This window comes from Dendrobates tinctorius, unplaced genomic scaffold (genome assembly GCF_039654945.1).
Source record: "Dendrobates tinctorius isolate UK_male_01 unplaced genomic scaffold, ASM3965494v1 ptg000162l, whole genome shotgun sequence".
Classification (NCBI taxonomy): Eukaryota; Metazoa; Chordata; class Amphibia; order Anura; family Dendrobatidae; genus Dendrobates; species Dendrobates tinctorius.
In genome coordinates this window covers 23,374,593-23,395,480 of record NW_027361829.1, presented here as the reverse complement: position 1 = coordinate 23,395,480, position 20,888 = coordinate 23,374,593, and the positions used below count along the sequence as shown (strand labels likewise).

The following is a 20,888-nucleotide window of genomic DNA, read 5'->3' as shown; positions in this document are numbered from 1 at the left end:
GTGTTGAGGCGATAGGCCAGTCTGAATAAATGCGTTTTCAGGGCACGCTTAAAATTGTGGGGATTGGGGACTAATTGTATTGACCTGGGAAGTGCATTCCAAAGAATTGGCGCAGCACGTGTAAAGTCTTGGAGATGGGAGTGGGAGGTTCTGATTATTGAGGAAGCTAACCTCAGGTCATCAGCAAAACGGAGGGCGTGGGTAGGGTGGTATACTGAAACAAGGGAGGAGATGTAGGGTGGTGCTGAGCCATGGAGGGCTTTGTGGGTGAAGGTAATATGTTTATACTGAATTCTGGAGTGGATGGGTAGCCAGTGTAATGACTGGCACAAGGTAGAGGCATCGGTGTAACGATTGGTGAGGAATATGATCCTGGCTGCAGCATTCAAGACAGATTGGAGGGGGGAGAGTTTGGTAAGAGGGAGACAGATTAGAAGAGAGTTACAATAGTCGAGACGAGAATGAATAAGAGAAACAGTAAGACTTTTTGCAGAGGCAAAAGTAAGAAAAGGTCGAATTCTAGAAATGTTTTTGAGATGCAGATGACAAGAGCGAGCCAGTGATCGAATGTGGGGGGCAAAGGAAAGCTCGGAATCAAGTATGACCCCAAGACAGCGGGCATGTTGCTGGGGAGTAATAGTGGAACCACACACAGAAATGGCAATGTCGGGTATAGGTACATTAGTAGAGGGAGGAAACACAAGGAGTTCAGTCTTTGACAGGTTCAGTTTCAGATATAGTGAGGACATGATGTTAGACACAGCTTTTAGACAATTGCCGGTGTTTTTTAGAAAGGCTGGCGTGATGTCAGGAGAAGAAGCATATAATTGGGTGTCATCAGCATAGAGATGGTACTGGAAACCTAATTACTGATTGTTTGACCAATAGGGGCAGTGTACAAGGAGAAGAGGAGGGGGCCTAGAACCGATCCTTGAGGAACCCCAACAGTAAGGGGAAGGTGAGAGGAGGAGGAACCGGCAAAAGATACAGTAAAGTAGCGGTCAGAGAGATAGGAGGAGAACCAAGAGAGAACGGTGTCCTTGAGGCCAATGGAACGGAGCATAGTGAGGAGGAGCTGATGAACCACAGTGTCGAATGCTGCAGAGAGATCCAAGAGAATTAGCATGGAGTAATGACCATTTGATTTAGCTGTTATTAGATACTTTAGTGAGGGCAGTTTCAGCGGAAACCGGATTGGAGAGGGTCGAGAAGAGAGAGTTATCAGAGAGATAGCGGATAAGACGGGAGTGGACCAGGCGTTCCAGGAGTTTAGAGATGAAGGGAAGATTAGAGACAGGTCTATAGTTAGCAGCACAGTTTTGGTTGAGGGATGGTTTTTTTAAGTAGTGGATGTATCTACTCTTCCCTCGTTCGAGGTGCACTCTGTCCGCATCTATTCCCCCTCCAACTGGCTGTCATCTACCGCCCCCGAGGAACTAGCCATCTCCACCTTTCTCGACCACTTCACCACCTGGCTACTCCATTTCCTTTCTGCTGACATCCCCACCATCATCATGAGCAACTTCAACATCCCCATTGACACTTCCACCCCGGCTGCCTCTAAACTTCTATCGCTCACGGCTTCCCTCGGCCTCACTCAATGGTCCTCTGCGGCCACTCACAAAGATGGTCACACACTGGACCTTATCTTCACTCGTCTCTGTTCCCTCACTAATCTCAATAACTCACCCCTCCCCCTGTCTGACCACAACCTGCTGACATTCTCTTCCCTCTCCTCTCCTACTGCGCAACCCCAGCTCCATAAACTCGCTCACCCTCGCAGGAATCTCAAACACCTCAATTTACAATCACTCTCTGAGTCCCTTCTCCCTCTTACAGACATAGCTTCCCTTCATGACACTAGAGATGCTGCTGCCACTTTTTATAACACCACGATAACAGCAACACTTGATTCGGCTGCCCCCCTCACGCAGAGCAAAACTCGAACAATCAACAGGCAGCCCTGGATGACTAGCCTGACCAAAGAACTGAGACGGGTTTCCAGGGCCGCTGAGCGGAGATGGGAGAGAACCCATTCTACTGAGCACTTCAACGCATACAAGCAGTCCCTTGTCCGCTTTAAGTCCACGCTCTCTGCCGCAAAACAAACTTACTTCGCATCTCTTTCATTCTCCCTGTCTCACAACCCTAAACAGCTCTTCAACACTTTCAATTCACTACTCCGTCCCACAACACCTCCTCCCCCTCCTCTCATTTCTGTTGAAGACTTTGCCTCCTTCTTTTAGCAGAAGATCGACACGATCAGACAAAACTTTGGCCTGCAGCCCCGAATGCCCCTCTTAGCCGCTCAGCCCTGTTCTGCAAAAGCCAGCTTCTCCACCATGACAGAAGATCAGCTCTCCACCCTTCTGTCAAGATCACACCTCACTACTTGTGCTCTCGACCCACTCCCGTCTCACCTCATCCCTAACTTGGCCACAGTCCTCATCCCATCTCTAACACACCTTTTCAACCTTTCACTTACAAATGGTGTCTTTCCCTCATCCTTCAAACATGCCTCAATCACACCCATCCTCAAAAAGCCCTCCTTTGACCAATCCTCTGTGTCTAACTATCGCCCAATATCTCTTCTCCCTTACGCCTCAAAACTACTGGAACAGCATGTATATCTTGAACTGTCCTCTCACCTCTCCTCCTGTTCCCTCTTTGACCGGTTACAATTTGGCTTCTGACCGCATCACTCAACTGAAACTGCCCTATCTAAAGTCACTAACGACTTACTAACCGCCAAGAGCAAGCGACACTAATCTGTCCTCCACCTTCGACACCATAGACCATTCCCTCCTGCTACAGACTCTCTCATCTCTTGTCATCACAGACCTGGCCCTATCCTGGATCTCATCATACCTAACAGACCGAACATTTAGTGTCTCCCTCTCACACACCACCTTCTCACCTCGCCCCCTGTCTGTCGGTGTTCCCCAAGGCTCTGCCCTAGGACCCCTACTATTCTCCATCTATACCTTCGCCTTGGGACAGCTCATAGAATCCCACGGTTTGCAGTATCACCTCTATGCCGATGACACGCAGATCTACCTATCTGGACCCGACCTCGCCTCCTTAATGACTGAAATCCCACAATGTCTGTCTGCTATCTCAGCCTTCTTCTCTGCTCGCTTTCTCAAACTGAACATGGACAAAACAGAATTCATCATCTTTCCCCCACCTCACTCTACCCCTCCACCAGACCTATCCATCAATGTCAACGGCTGCTCTCTTTCCCCTGTCCTGCACGCTCGGTGCCTTGGGGTGATCCTCGACTCTGCGCTCTCTTTCAAACCACATATCCAAGCCCTTGCCTCCTCCTGCCGCCTCAAACTCAAAAATATTTCCCGGATCCACTCATTCCTCAACCACAAAAACACTAGTGCATGCTCTTATCATCTCCCGCCTCGACTACTGCAACCTCCTACTCTCTGGACTCCCCTCTAGCACTCTGGCTCCACTCCAGTCCATCCTACACTCTGCTGCCCGACTAATCCACCTGTCTCCCTGCTATTCCCCAGCCTCCCCCTTATGCCAGGCCCTTCACTGGCTTCCTATTGCCCAGAGGCTACAATTCAAAACCCTAACCATGACATACAAAGCCATCCACAACCTGTCTCCTCCATACATCTGTGACATGGTCTCTAGGTAACTACCCACACGCAACCTTCGATCATCTCAAGATCTCCTTCTCTACTCTCCCCTTATCTCTTCTTCTCACAACCGCATACAAGACTTCTCCCGTGCTTAACCCCATAATCAGGAACTCCCTGCCGCAACACATCAGACTCTCACCATCAACGGAAACCTTCAAGAAGAACCTGAAGACCCACCTGTTCCGACAAGCCTACAGCCTGCAATGATCCTCGGTCTACTGAACCACAGCAAGACCTGCTCTACCCTCTCCTACTGTATCCTCACGCATCCCTGTAGACTGTTAGCCCTCACAGGCAGGGTCCTCTCTCCTTATGTACTTGTGTGTCCCTTGTCTTACACATGTTTATTATACTTGTCTATATTTCCTCTTTTCACATGTAAAGCGCCATGGAATAAATGGCGCTATATAAATGCATAATAATAATAATAATAATGTATAATGGCATGCTTAAATGAGGAGGGAAAGATACCAGAAGAGAGAGAGAGGTAAATATTTTAGTTAGGTGAGGGGTGACAGCAGGGGGAAGGGACTGGAGGAGATGTGACGGAAATGGGTCACTGATGCAAGTGGTTGGGTGAGAAGATGCAAGGAGCCTGCTTACTTCTTCTTCTGTGACTGGTTCAAAATCAGAGAGTGAGCTAGATGCAGTGGGGGAAGGAGGACAGTGCATGGTATGAGGTGATTGGGAGATAATTTCCTGTCGAATCTGGTCAATTTTTTCTTTGAAGTAATTGGCCAGATCGTCAGCTCGGAGCTCCGTGGTTGGGGCCTGTACTCTTGGGTTGAGTAGAGAATGAAAAGTGTCAAAGAGACGTTTCGGGTTATTGGACAGTGCGGTGATGAGGGTGTTGAAATAGGCTTGTTTGGAGAGGTGGAGGGCAGTGTTGTATGTTCTAAGCATAAACTTGAAATCTTCGTGTAGATTGGATTTTCTCCACAGACGTTCGGCGCACCTGGAGCACCGCTGCAGGAAACGTGTTTGCAGGGTGTGCCAGGGTTGTTGCTGTCTGTGTTGTGGTGTTCTATTTATAGGGGGTGCAAATTCATCCAGGGCACTTTGAAGTGTTTCATTGTAATGTAGTTTCCAAGAGAAAAAGGTCGCACTCAGCGGGATAATGATGAATGTTTATTGACACTGAATTACATGTCACGTAGGAGATGTGAAGGAGAGTGTGTCAAATGGCTGACTACGGCCGTTTCACGCTACTCGAGCGCTTCCACGGGACCCGTGGAAGCGCTCGAGTAGCGTGAAACGGCCGTAGTCAGCCATTTGACACACTCTCCTTCACATCTCCTACGTGACATGTAATTCAGTGTCAATAAACATTCATCATTATCCCGCTGAGTGCGACCTTTTTCTCTTGGAAACTACATTCGTCTTGCTACGAGGTCAAGCACCCGGGAGTCCTGGACGTGAGCTCTCCGCCTGCTGCCAGCCACGGACCTTAGCACGGTAACAGCGGTGCCGTCCGCTTTCTTGCATTGTTTCATTGTAATGCTTCAGTGCAGAATCAGGACATGAGAGGGAGGAGATAGAGGCCAATGAAGACTGCAAGTTCTTCATAAGTTTCTGGGTGTTAATGGGTGTTAATGGCCTGTATGTTTCTATAAGTATGGACAGTGGGGGTGACCTGAGCAGCCTGGCAGTTCTTGATAGAGAATGAAAGAAGATTGTGGTCAGAGAGCGGGAGAGGGGAGTTTGCAAAATCATCAACTGCACAAAGCCGAGAGAAGACCAAGTCGAGGGAGTTTCCGTCTTCATGCGTTGGAGAATTAGTAAGCTGCGAAAGGCCAAACGAGGAGGTTAGAAATAAAAGGCGAGTAGCAGATGGGGAGAGGGGAAGAGCAATGGGGATGTTGAAATCTCCCATGATGAGGGTAGGGATGTCACAGGAGAGAAAATGTGGAAGCCAAGTGGCAAAATGATCCAGGAACTGATGGGAGGGGCCGGGAGGACGATACACCACCGCCACTCGCATGGAGAAGGGGGTGTAGAGTCTGAAGGCATGGATCTCAAAATAAGGGAAGACTAGTGAGGGTAGTTGAGGGATAACCTGAAAGGTACATTTTGGTGATAGGAGCAGACCAACGTCTCCACCTGCTCTATTGTCTGATCTTGGGGTATGAGAGAAGTGTAGTCCCCCGTATGAAAGAGCAGCAGCAGCGGTAGTGTCTGACTGCTGGATCCAGGTTTCAGTAAGAGCCAGGAGGTTAAGAGAATTAGAAAGGAAAAAGTCATGAGTGAAGGAGAGTTTGTTACACACTGAGCGAGAATTCCAAAGTGCACAATTAAGAGAGACAGATGGCATGCAGGGAATATTAATAAGATTAGACGGGTTTCTGAGTGTAGCAGTTGGGGGGTTTGACTTTCTATAATATGGGGGACCAGGGTTGGGAGCAATGTCTCCTGCGACTAGGAGGAGGATAGAAAGAGTGAGCAGATGGTTATGTGATTTGTGAGAGCGTCTCTTATGTTGAATGGTGGGACTGACTGGATCTGTGCAATTTAACAATGTGAAAAGAGCGTGAGTGCTATACATAGGAGAGGAAAGGAGCGAGGGGCCGATATGGATGGAGTGTAGAGAGTTAATGCCAGGGCGGTGGATGTGTGTGAATGCAGCGGCCAGGATACAAATTGTACAAATGCAGATGGTATATATTTGTTGTACTCCAAATGTACAGGGAATAGATTTATTTGTCTTACCTGTCTCCTGCCCTGTCTAACTGCCATGTTATAACTGCCAGTACTTTGATTGCCCTATAATAAATACATTTTGGGCAAAGAGGATTCCCGTGATTGAGAAAATAACTGGTCTGACTACCCAAAATACGCCAGAAGCCCTCCTCTTATCAATGTCACCGATAAGTAAATGCATGTATAAAAGGTCGTCAATAGGCTACCTCATACAGGCGGCTAAGAATGTCATTCAGCAGCATTGGAAAAGCACTACTCCACCCAATGTGGAGGAATGGTTTGCGGAGATCTCCATCCTTAATAGGATGGAGCATCTAATTGCCCTCTCATCGGCTGATGTTGATAGATACTGTGTGATTTGGAGGGATTGGATGGATTTCCAAAACTGACGCCTACCATCTAGCCCCCAACTAAGTTTATCTGAGATGTCGTCACAACAATGTTCATAATCACACTCTGATTGGTGGTCTGCCGTGGTCCGCTATCTCTCTTTATCTTTCATATGGAAAAACACATGCTTGATCGGGATATTGATGGAAAATCCTCCCTATAACCCCTATGTACTGTAGTTATGCACAGATTTATAGTTATATTTTACCCCCTGTACTATTTGTATTAAATTATCTAGTTCTTTCTAAAAACAAAATTAAAAAAAACTTGAATTTGACAAATTATATGTTTCAAAACATGAAGATGCAAAACCTTGTTCTGGCAAAAAAAAAACCCCAAATCTTTTAGTGTGAGACAGCAGCTAAACATAAAAAAAAAAATATAAATCTAGTATCCCTGTAATCGCACCGATCCAAAAAATAAAGTCGTCTAAACACTGATACTGCACGAGGAATGGCGTAAAAAATAAATAGAACAAATTCTTCTCCTGCTATTGATTTGTTCAGTCTGGCTTCCAAAGATCCCAGTAAGGCAAACATTTATTCTGTGCTCTTCGCTGAGTACTTACACCGGGGTTCCATTGAAAATCTCTGAAATACATGATTCAGATGGAACCACTGGCGGAAGAATCCCTATAATGAGGTAGACGGAGGCACTGTGGACGCTGTCTGGCCTATGATCCTGTGGTAGCCTTCAGATTGCATAAAAGTGCCATCTGTCACAGTTTTGTGCACCAATAAAAAGAAGGACACCGCTCAAAGAAAAATCTGCTGCCTCACTATAGTGAATGAATCTTTCTGGGGTTTGATCATCAGAATCACGTCATTTGGAGATTAAGAGTACGTTTCCATGTACCGTTAACACAGCGCTCTGGATAGAGCGGAAAACCAGCCCGCCCAAAAGCCCCGCCCCCTTCTGTACGTGCAGTGATTCCGGATGTGCTCATTGAACGCATCTGGAATCGGCACAGGGTAGCCATAAAGTAGGCTATTTACCGTGCGGAGGCTGAGCGTCTCCACAAGGTAAACCGACATGCTGCAGTCTAAAAAGACTCGCGCATGTCCGGTTTAGCGCATGTGTGACCCACGTATTTGGATGCATAGAGGAGACGGGATTTCATAATATCCCCTCCATTATGCAGGAATATCTGGCCGCTGCGGATTAAATGCTGCGGCAGGACTCAGCGTTCAATCCGCAGCTAATCCCGAATGTTTCCGCTACGTGGAAACATGCCCTTAGATGTAAACCCCGATGTAAGTGCTCAGCATAGAGCACAGGATAAATGTGATCCAAGATGTTATTTAAAATGTTCCCAATAAAAGATTCAACTCAAACCACCAAAAAAAATCAAGTCCATACTCAGGTCTGTCATCTGTTAATGGAAATATAGGGGCTTCCACGTTACTGGTAGTACAAAGGCTCTGAAAAAGCACTATAGCCCCTTGACTCCCAAAAGAAATCCAGCGAATTCTGTACTCCCAAATCCAAATGGCCCCTACCTTTTGAGCCCCACAGTGTGCTTAAACCACATTTAGATCCACATGTTTGGCATTTCTGTAGCGATGAGACTCCACTTAATTTACGGATGCATGTCTCCAGGAGCACAAGTAGGGTATAATGTACTGGTGGTCCCTACAGCGTACTGGGTACTACAAAAGCAGATTTGCAATTTTCACTCAGCAACATCCACTGCTGCTTGTTTCTGGAAAACACCCATGGAGTTAAAATCATGATTATACCTGTTGATAAATTCCCAAAGGGGTATAATTTCCAAAATGGGGTCACTTGAGGGGGGATTCTGATCTTTTAGAACTTAGGGGCTCTGTATTTGGAGTCTGTAAACTAATCTAGGAAAACCTGCGCTCCATGGGGCAAATAGTGCTCCGTCACTCCCGAGTATGTACAACCGTCTGGCTAAGCATAACTGTACAGCCACATATATGGTATTTTCATGTTCAGCAGAAATTGTGGGACAAATTTTCATGTTATTTTTACCAATTTGCACTAGTGAAAAAGTAAATTTTGGTGCTAATGTAAGGGGGACGACCAGACCGTGGGTACCTGTGTGCCGGGTCTGGAACTGAAAAGGCTGCATCCCCTGTTCCTAGGGGGAAGCCTGAGTGGGCCGGACCTTCCCGTTGCCTGGGGAAAGCCCTAGAGAGGCGGAACTTTCTGCTGACCTGGGAAGGCGGGGAGAGACAGAGAAAAAGCGCACGCAGCAGAGGGGGGATAAAAGGAAAAAGCGCGCAAAGCAAGGGAGTTTTGGCGCGAACCTGGGGCAGCACGCATTGAGAGGACCGCTGCAGAGATAAGGAGCCCAGCGTTCTGCAGCAGTCCAGAGAGGGACCGCTGCCAAGGAAGCAGCAGCCAGGCAGAGGAGTGCTCCGTCCGGGGAGCACCAGCATTGTGCAGTCCAGCGTCCGCCATCTCCCGCCAGCAGCAGTGGAGACCAGACAGAGAGAGATGCAGTGTGCCAGGTGACTACAGAGAGAAAGGCGCCGTACGTTCAGTGTCCGTGAGTACAGTACACGTGCCCCATAGGAGTGACGCCATACAGGATAGACACTTGCACCCTGACTGTGCTAGTAAATATTTGCCGAGCCATGTTGGGCTCGTACAGGACTGCGGCCCGTACCCTTGTCGACACTGCAGCAGGGACCAGAGAGTACTTCGGTCCCAGAGCATCTGTACAACATAAGCCCACGCTCAAGAAGAGGTGCAGATCACATTATACTACTTAAATCATGTGAGACCTATTGGATTCATAAATTAGACACTTTGGCCCCCAATGGTCTCAATAGAGAGACTGATTGGCTACTTTAAGCATTTACTAATGTTTTCTTTATTATTTTACAGACCCGTTAAATTACTGTGACCATAGGCGAGTTTGCCCCACCCCGACTCTTATTTTGTATTAAATTTTGAATTTTTTCCCCCTCCATCCCATACCCCCCTCATATATTTTTTACACTTTAGTCTAGGTTTTCTCAAAAGAGGTTAGTATCATAACAACAATTATGCCTTATCCTGCTGCCTTTCATGTTCCCATTCATGTACAGTGGGGCAAAAAAGTATTTAGTCAGTCAGCAATAGTGCAAGTTCCACCACTTAAAAAGATGAGAGGCGTCTGTAATTTACATCATAGGTAGACCTCAACTATGGGAGACAAACTGAGAAAAAAAAATCCAGAAAATCACATTGTCTGTTTTTTTTTTCATTTTATTTGCATATTATGGTGGAAAAAAGTATTTGGTCAGAAACAAAATTTCATCTCAATACTTTGTGATATATCCTTTGTTGGCAATGACAGAGATCAAACGTTTTCTGTAAGTCTTCACAAGGTTGCCACACACTGTTGTTGGTATGTTTTTGGCTTTTCGCTTGGCAACACGGACTTTCAACTCCCTCCAAAGGTTTTCTATAGGGTTGAGATCTGGAGACTGGCTAGGCCACTCCAGGACCTTGAAATGCTTCTTACGAAGCCACTCCTTCGTTGCCCTGGCGGTGTGCTTTGGATCATTGTCATGTTGAAAGACCCAGCCACGTTTCATCTTCAATGCCCTTGCTGATGGAAGGAGGTTTGCACTCAAAATCTCACGATACATGGCCCCATTCATTCTTTCATGTACCCGGATCAGTCGTCCTGGCCCCTTTGCAGAGAAACAGCCCCAAAGCATGATGTTTCCACCACCATGCTTTACAGTAGGTATGGTGTTTGATGGATGCAACTCAGTATTCTTTTTCCTCCAAACACGACAAGTTGTGTTTCTACCAAACAGTTCGTTTGGTTTCATCAGACCATAGGACATTCTCCCAAAACTCCTCTGGATCATCCAAATGCTCTCTAGCAAACTTCAGACGGGCCCGGACATGTACAGGCTTAAGCAGTGGGACACGTCTGGCACTGCAGGATCTGAGTCCATGGTGGCGTAGTGTGTTACTTATGGTAGGCCTTGTTACATTGGTCCCAGCTCTCTGCAGTTCATTCACTAGGTCCCCCCACGTGGTTCTGGGATTTTTGCTCACCGTTCTTGTGATCATTCTGACCCCACGGGGTGGGATTTTGCGTGGAGCACCAGATCGAGGGAGATTATCAGTGGTCTTGTATGTCTTCCATTTTCTAATTATTGCTCCCACAGTTGATTTCTTCACTCCAAGCTGGTTGGCTATTGCAGATTCAGTCTTCCCAGCCTGGTGCAGGGCTACAATTTTGTTTCTGGTGTCCTTTGACAGCTCTTTGGTCTTCACCATAGTGGAGTTTGGACTGTTTGAGGGTGTGCACAGGTGTCTTTTTATACTGATAACAAGTTTAAACAGGTGCCATTACTACAGGTAATGAGTGGAGGAAAGAGGAGACTCTTAAAGAAGAAGTTACAGGTCTGTGAGAGCCAGAAATCTTGATTGCTTGTTTCTGACCAAATACTTATTTTCCACCATAATATGCAAATAAAATGAAAAAAAAAACAGACAATGTGATTTTCTGGATTTTTTTTTCTCAGTTTGTCTCCCATAGTTGAGGTCTACCTATGATGTAAATTACAGACGCCTCTCATCTTTTTAAGTGGTGGAACTTGCACTATTGCTGACTGACTAAATACTTTTTTGCCCCACTGTACTTACCAATAGCACTATACACTGGCTATACTTAAACTAACACTTTGAGACTCATATTTTAATCATACAATAATACCACTCCTAAATAGAACGCTAGCTCTGCATCCTTCATCCAGGAACGCACATACAGCCACAACCACATGTTAGAAATTTGTTGCCAAGCCTTTAGCTGCCTTAGTAACGGCTGCAGTTGCGCAGTACACACATACTTGCTGCGCAACGTCACTTCCAGTCCGGGTTGCTCACATACGGTACAGCACAACACAGGGGCATTTAAACGCTCACTATGAGCGACAGGTACACACGCCGGCATAGCCAGGAGCGGGAGGCGCCGCTGCAGACATCCACCCCTTAAGGTAAAACTTCCTATCGCTCATATCTTGCTTCATTTTACCTCTCTTAGGCGCTCTAGGCGACATATAACTGACTACACATACTTTTCACTCAATATTTACAGATCCCCACAAGCATTTGATGGTGATTCGGCACCTTTACAAGGATATTAGCATATAACTAGATACCATACAGTTCTATTCTATGGCTTCCATACTGTGTCCTTTACATGCTAATTTTTTCACCATTCCTTGCAGTCTCTATGTGACATTACAGGGATCTGTATCCCTACTCTTTGCACCCTTCTCTTATCTGCCACTGGAATAAGGTAATTACATCTCTTTTGCATTTTATTATGCCTCATTTGTTACCAGATCATTTGACAGTTTGTTCTTTGTAAATATGTAAATCCTTTTGTTAATATGTGATCTACATTTTGTGATCTATTGATTGATGTGCAAGTATGCACCAGGATGATCTTTTTACCTATTTTTTATTCTTTGTCTTCTACACCTATGTAAATATGAGTCTACATATGATTATTGGTTATTGATAGGTTTCTTTTTATTTTGGGAGAGAGCAATTAGTTCCAGCTGCGTGTAAAATTCTTTCTTTATTTCTTCAGTAAAAATGCATAAATCTTCATAATGTGTGCCCCAACATGGACAACGGCAACGCGTTTCGATCTATAAGATCTTTGTCAAAGCCATGTTGGGGCACACATTATGAAGATTTATGCATTTTTACTGAAGAAATAAAGAAAGAATTTTACACGCAGCTGGAACTAATTGCTCTCTCCCATTTGTCTCACGTCAGTCCAGACGGAGTTCCGAGGTCTGCGGTGGAAGTGTGGTGAGCTGGCTTATGTTGCTTTTGATTCTTTTTATTTTACAGCGATTTTGTGATAAAGGCTCCGGCGGAGCCGAAGCGTTTTGCTAATATCGCTTCCACTGCATTATTCTGTTACGCTCCCAGATTGTGTGTTAATACACCAGCACCTCATTTAAGCAAGACCGAGTGCACACTAAGCCTATTTCTATACTGGAAAATCATAATGGCAGGTCCGTTTTAGCATTTTTAGTGAACATAGTAAAAAAGCAAATCAAAAAACAATTGTGGAATTGCACTTTTTTTGCAATTTCACTGCACTTGGAATTTTTTTCCCGTTTTCCAATACCGGATATGTTAAATCAATGGTGTCGTTCAAAAGTACAACTCGTCCCGCAATAAAAAGAAGCCCTCACATGTCCATATTGACCGAAAAATAAAGTTTTGGCTCTGGGAAGAAGGGAAGCAAAAATCGAAAATGCAAAAACGAAAATACCTCTCGTCATGAAGACCTGTTTGTGAAATTATTTAGGGGTTCAGAGTTCAAAACCAACAAAATGCAAATTATCACCTATTCTTTGGATAAGTAATACCATGGAATGTTAGGAATAACCCTTTAAACACTTACTACAAAGCCATAAATACTACTCAACAAACTCACCAAGCATGCCCAATAATGATCTTTAGGTAACTTTTCAATTTTTTTTACTGGGTTGTCAACAGCAGTCAACACCTATGTCAAAAGATAGCAGTTACGTAGATATAGAACCAGCATAGCTCAGCAGCTCTCGCTGTTTCCGTATTCCCACCTCCAGCTGCCAGTGACTGCTTGGAGTCATTTCCGTGTCAGTCGTAAAAGGCTGAGATGGGTATAACCCTTTAATGCATTAAGTGCCTGCAGATAAATTTGCCTAGTAGCCCAGTACTTCTTGTTCTCTTGTACACGGACAGACTACCAAATATATGCTATTTAAAAATTTGTTGCAACACACATCCTTTAACCTGCTAACATTTCCAGTTGTTCTGTTAGAGGCTCATGGTGGCATAAAAACGCACTCTCACCCCTGCATCCTTACACCCTATTTGTACCCTTTTGAAAAGTGGAAACACGTCCAAGTAGTAAATCACACACTTTTGCCAAAATTCAAGAAATTTTCGGGCATGTCACAAAAGATTAAGATGGGAAACTATTTAGCAGTAACCACAAAAAAATAAAAAAGGTGAATAAACATTGATACATCAAGGGGCTTTAGATGACACAATGTAAAAACTATAAAGACATGTTTACAAAAACAAACACTGCAAACATTTTGTGTTAAAAAAAATGCCTATAAGTATCGACATGATTAGGGATGAGCGGACCCGTGGTAGTTCGGGTTCTGGTACCCCTCACGAACCTTAATCGATAAGTTCAGTTTGGGTACCAGAACCCCATTGCAAATAATGAAGACTCAAACTTTGGATCTGGGGGAGGTAGGAGAATCAATCTTTATCTCTCGAAACATTCCATCGGACTTTGGGGGAAGTTTGTTTAGCATCAAACATTAACTGTCCGGTACCCTCATCTGCAGACATGATCACAACCTTTCTTCAGGTGCATAATTACTACAAATAATTCTACAATTTGTGGCAGGAGAAGTAATAATGGGAGCACATTACCTTTTCCTCACAGCTAAACAAAGGATTCAAAGCGAAGAAGAGCAGCTGTCTGTCCTGTAACAAAGCAGACTGAAACTTCTATGTGTGCACATGCCTATAAAAGCTTTCCTTTAGTATCATTCTTCTGATGTCATAGCAGGGAAACTACCATTAAGTTTCAGTTTCTATTTCTCCCCAACACAAGAATTTTGCTGTATTTGACAACACTTACACCCAGATATACAAACATTACAGCAGCATACACTTACCATTAACCAATGCACGCCTGATGATCGGATTTCTACAGTAGCTTTTTATTTTAGGCTACGGTAATAAGGTTTTCTTGTTTTATAGTCAGATAGGCAGATCAACAACTTCATCGTTAAAGGATCTATCTAGAATTATGATACAGGGAAGATGTATATATTTGTACCGTGTTAGCCAGTAGATAGAAAAATATATCTAGAATATATCTAGAATTAGTCACTAAAAAAAGAATTTTAATTGTGGAATAGTGTGATCCTCTTTTTTATAAACTGTCTCATTTGACTATTCATTTTTTGGGAGGACAAAGGTGAGAAAATCTTCTATGTGACTCACAGCCTTCGCTGCACACACAATCATGCAGACACATTTATTAAGGCTGGTTTCACATTAGCGCTTTTGTGCGCAGCGCATCTGGCGCACCAGTGCGCATGCGCACTGCGCACCTATATTTTACATGATGTGCGCATGGTCTTGCGCATATTTGCGCTTTCGTGCGCATGCGTTTTTTTGTCTTTTGCGCCAGGCGCGTCAGACGCAACATGTTGCATTTTTGGTTCCGCCCTGTCTCGTTAAAACAACGCATGCGCACGGAATGCGCACGGAATGCGCAAAAACACCACATTGGAGCCTATGGGAGCGCAATACTTGCGCATGGTCTTGCGTTTTTATGCGCATGCGTTTTTTACATAAACATGACTGAAATTTGGTCTAGACAGTAAAAAAAAAAAATTGAACCAAGGTGATAAAATGGTGTGGGCACTGGGATTCCACAATACTTTAAGGATTGCTCACTAGTGGACACACAGCACAAGCTGCACCAATGTAAGTATGAAAAACCTAAAGTCTGGCTGAAATTTCAATACATTTCTATGTACTTATGTCTCTTTTTTTTTTTATTGCAGCATGTCTTCATCTGGTGAAGAATATGTCCCCGGGACAGGGCAAGAGGCAGAAGAAGTGAGTACTATGCTTCCGTATGGATTTGAAAAAATAAACACATGTGATTAATTTTTTTGGTTTAATTTTCAGAGCTCATCCTCCATCACGCCACCACCACCGGAGGAACGGCAGGAGCAGCAAGGCCAAGTGCGGGCGGGTAGACGTGATGTAAGTACAGACGGACTGTTTTTTTTTTTTTACTTATTTTCTAGTCTGGTTTATTTTTTTATTTTTTTTTTTTTAGTTTTTTTTTTTTAAATTTTCATGGTTGTTTTTTCCGATGTTTGTTGCTTTTTTTGCATTTATTTTCATTTAAAACAAATAATTTTTTCATGGATAGTTTATCAATATCTAAAGCTCAAAGTGTGTATGTGTGTGTGTGTGTGTTTGTGTGTGTATGTTTGTTTGTTTGGGTATATGGGCACGGGACTATGGGATGGAGGATATATATGATGGGTATATGGGCATGGGATAGAGGATATGTATGATGGTATATGGGCACGGGACTATGGGATGGCGAACATGTATCATGTGTATATGGGCACAGGCATATGAGATGGCGAATATGTATGATGGGTATATGGGCACAGGACTATGGGATGGAGGATATGTATGATGGAATATGGGCACGGGACTATGGGATGGAGGATATATATGATGGGTATATGGGCATGGGATGGAGGATATGTATGATGGTATATGGGCACGGGACTATGGGATGGCGAATATGTATGATGGGTATATGGGCACAGGCATATGGGATGGCGAATATGTATGATGGGTATATGGGCACAGGACTATGGGATGGAGGATATGTATGATGGAATATGGGCACGGGACTATGGGATGGAGGATAATTTTAAATTTATATAACTAACCACAGTTAGTTACTATGCCCGGGCAGCGCCGGGCTCTTCAGCTAGTTATCGATATTTTTTTTTTTAAAATCTTTCAAAGATTAATGTTTGTCTTTCTTTTCTAGGCTCCACAGCGGGAGGAGGACCTCGCCCTGGACAACGACGAGCTCATCCGTCTAGTCCAGGAGCGAGTCCCGTTGTGGGACACCCGTCACCAACTGCACTCGGACAACGTGGTGATCCGGCGGCTCTGGAACGAGGTGGCCGCATCGCTGATGGATGGCTGGGACAACGCCTCTCCCCGGGTCCGCAAGGATTTTCGTAAGTATTTAAATGCAGTGTGATGCAGCAGCGATCTTGGCCGGGATCACCCAACTGTGTGTGATGCTATTAACTCCATGGAGTTTCTATCATCACACACAGTTGGATGATCACAGCCTCCAGTGCATAGTCTTACTTTTTTTCTTTTTTTTTTTTTTCCATCACAGTGAACAAAGTCAGAACCCGTTGGCGCTCGATGAAGGACCGCTTCAACAGGGATATCCGTCAGGAGAATAAGGTTCGCAGTGGTGCTGCGGCAAGGACCGGCACGAAGTACCGATACCATCGTGCCTTGGCATTTTTAAGACCGGTCCTTGCCTCCCGAACGTAAGTATTTTCTAGTTGTATTGTGTTTTATTCTGTGCTTTTCTATTCCACAGGAGTTGGCGATTGTTAATTTATGGTAGTAATTTCTTTCTTTTCTTTTCACAGCACCTGGAGCAGCACCCTGCAACCTGGTCCCGAAGCGGTCCTTCATCAAGCTGCCCCGGACCCCTCCCAGCCATCCATCAGCGAGGAAGCACCTTGCAGGTCTGCACCACAGTCATCTGGAGACCAGGAAGCTGGTCGCTCAGGTGTTCCCCTGTCCCAGGTCTCTGCCACTGGTTTTGCGGGCACTTCCCGCCAGCAGCGGCAGAGGACCTTGGACAGGCCTCTCATGCCCGAGTTCGTTGAATTGAGCTCGGTCTTTCAGAGTAGCCTCAAGGCACTCTCCGATAGACTTGAGAGTGGTTTCCTCCTTTTGGACCAACGCTACAAGTCTATCGAGGGTCGCCTTGAGCGCCTGGAAGTCGACCTCGCCAGACCAGCGCATCATTTTTATACCCAAATAGCTCGGGACACGGCGGAACACCTTACCCCTGACCTCCAGTTGACTGTCATGCAGGCCTGCAACAATGCTTTTATGCAGGCTATGCAGCAGAGTAGGATTATGCAGCAGTCAGTGGTGGCATTTCCACCGGTGCCACCACTGACTCGTTTTACAGCATTACCTACTTCTGCTGCATATCACTGCACAGCCACCACACTTCCAAGCCTCGCCGGACACCAATATACCGCCCCAAGTCCGAGTGCAGCTGGACACTTACCCGCCAACACCATGCCAAGCGCTGCTCCTGCCTGGCCCACCACTGCCGCCACCACCACTGGATGGCCCGTCGTCACCACCCCTGCCTTGAGCGCCGCAACCACCACCACCAGCGGGAGGACCACCCCGGTATGGACCGCCACAGCCACCACGCCTGCATGGACCGCCACCACCACCACCACCACCACCACCTCGGAGCAGCATCAGCTGGGGGACCCGCATTCAATATTTACGGCCCCTGCCAGGACATCCACCACCTCCAGCATGCCACAGCTGGAACAAGATCCTGGCAGGCGGTCAACAAGTGCCAGGCGGTCCCCCAGCTCCAGCCAGTCCCCAGCCGTTCCAGAGGCTCAAGGCAGTCCAGAGGCTCAAGGCGGTCCAGAGGCTCAAGGCGGTCCCCGGGGTCTAGCCAGTCCTCAGGCTCAAGCGAGGACAGCAGGAAGACGACGGGCCACCGTCCTAAAAAAACAAAGAGGAGGACTCTTACCCTCCCTTCCTCCTCCCTCACCTCCCACTTCACAACTTTCCTTGCCTCAGCTCCCTTCCCCCACTTCTTTGGTTCCTCCTTCCCCTAGAACCCCTTACTCCACCCAAAGCCGTTCCTCATCCCTCCACACCCCCCAGTTTCCAGCAACTAAAAAATAATTTAAATAAATGTTATATTTTTTTTTCAAAATAATGTTTGGTTATTGTGTCTTTCGCCGCCTGCACACACTGCGCCCTACACTATGGTTTGTTTTTCTTTACTTTATACCGGTTGGTCAGCCATCCAACTCTGAAAGGGATACTATATTTTTTTTTTTTTTTTTTATATATATATATATATATATATATATATAAATAAAAAAAAAATGAAATATAGTATCCCTTTCAGAGTTGGATGGCTGACCATCCGGGAAAAAGTAAAGAAAGGGAAACCACCAAAAAAAAAAATAAAAAAAAAAAATTATATATATATATAAATAAATATATATATAAATAAATATATATATATATATATATATATATATAAAAATATATATATATATATATATATAAATATATCTATATAAATATATCTATATAAATATATAAATATATATATAAATATATAATATATATTTATATAAATATATATATTTATATAAATATATAATATATATTTATATAAATATATATTTATATATATAAAAATATATATAAATATATATTTATATAAAAATATATATAAATATATATTTATATAGATATATAAATATATATTTATATAGATATATATTTATATATTTATATATATATATATTTATATATATATATATATATATATACACACATATATATATATATATATTTATATATATATATATATATATATATATATTTATATATATATTTATTTATATATATATATATATATATATATATATATATATATATATATATATATATATATATATATATATATATATATATATATATATATATATATATATATATATATATATTTTTTTTATGGTGGTTTCCCTTTCTTCAATTTAACCTGGGCAGATGAGTAGTGGAGTTTATTAAGACACAGTACACTGGGTACAGGTATAAAAAACCATGTATTTTATTTTTAACAAACAACAAAACTATTAAACCATTTGATCCTGCCATGCTACACGACCAACATCGGATAAAAAGTAGTCCGCAAATTGGTCCCTCATTTGGGCAACTTCGACTGAGGACCGAAGAGGGTGCTGAGTAAAATCTGGCAAAGGGTTGGCAGCAGGCTCATCCATGTCAAAGTTCGGCCGCTCCTTTGCCATAACAAAATTGTGGAGAACCACGCATGCCTTCACGACCTCATCAACTGTTTCCATTTTGAGATTGATGGCGGTGCTGAGAATTCGCCATCTGGACACTAGAATGCCAAAGGCGCACTCTACAGTCCTGCGAGCCCTCGTAAGCCTGTAGTTGAAAATTTTCTTGCGGTGGTCCAAGTCACGGCTGGAGTACGGCTTCAGCAGGTTTGGGCACATCTGAAATGCCTCATCCCCAACCACTACAAATGGCAGTGGTGGAGTTTGGGTTTGGGGAAGAGGCCGTGCCAGTGGAAAATTGAAATGGTTGCCGTACAACCTCCAGCCCATATCAGAGTTCTTAAAAGTCTGTGAATCGTTGCCCCGTCCGAATGCCCCTATGTCCACCGCCACAAACCGGCAGTCTGCATCCGCAATGGCCATTAGGACTGTGGAAAAGTACTTCTTGTAGTTGTAGTACTCGGAGCCACTTCTTGCGGGTTTTGTGATGCGGATGTGCTTCCCGTCCACCGCTCCTAGGCAGTTCGGGAAATTGCAGACTGCCCAGAATTTCTCCGATATTTGAAGCCACTTTTCGGCAGTGGGCAATGGCAGAAACTCCGGACACAGAACATCCCACAGAGCCCTGCAGGTGTCGGCAACAATCCCAGATAAAGTAGAGATTCCCAGCCGGTACTGGAAATGCAGGGATGAAAGACTCTCTCCAGTTGCCAGGAACCTGCCAAACATAAAAAGAAAAAATAATTATATTTCTGTCTTGGGTATTACTAAAAACACTGAAAATAAAAAAGTACATGGCCTAACTATTTTGCATGTTTTTTTAATACAACATAGCAAAAAAACATTTTATAAAGGCTTGGGATTAGTACATGCCAGAAGAAAAACCATTATGCAAAAAAGCAATTTCACAAAAATAATGTTAAAATTCAATAGCCAAAAAAAACCTAATTTTTTGGACCAAAAAAAAAAAAAAAAAAAAAAAGCCAAAAAAATTATGCAAACATAACAACATACATACCGTAAGGTGACAAGGAGCCTTTCTTCGGGAGGAATGGCACGCCGGAGCTGAGTGTCCCTTCTCCGGATGTTTCCTTCAACCATACCCAGCAAGTCAAGGAAGCTTTCCTGGGACATCCGTGTATAGTCAGCAAATTTCTCCGGGTTTTCCTGTAGCTCGCTGTACAGCGTGTGATATGCTCCACGGCTTGGCCGGAGTTCGATGATTGGATGCCTCCAAAACCGACGCCGCTGCCGTCTCTGCTGTCTCTCCCTCTCCCTTTCTTGCTGGCAACAAAAGACATACGCCTGAGACAGCGCAATGTCAAGATCCAGCTTGAAGCGGAAATTATCCAGACGCAGGTCCATCTTGACACCGGAAACAGCAGCAAAATCTGATGAATTCAGCAGTACAGGGTCTATAAAACATTCCAATGAAACACGCCCACTGGTGACCCATTGGTGGTCAAGGATT

General features: G+C 44.3%; 1 protein-coding gene across 2 annotated transcripts in view; it reads right to left on the bottom strand.

Annotated features, from left to right (window-relative positions):
* Positions 1-20,888, bottom strand: part of TRANK1 (tetratricopeptide repeat and ankyrin repeat containing 1) — a 235,450-nt gene that overhangs the window by 170,348 nt on the left and 44,214 nt on the right. The window contains exon 1 of one of the 2 annotated variants that reach the window (XM_073549902.1): positions 14,184-14,248. The exons of the other annotated variant lie outside the window; for it this stretch is intronic. The gene's annotated coding sequence lies outside the window, so the exon portion shown is untranslated. Of the gene's footprint in view, positions 1-14,183; positions 14,249-20,888 lie in introns of those variants that run through there. 2 annotated transcript variants of the gene reach the window in all.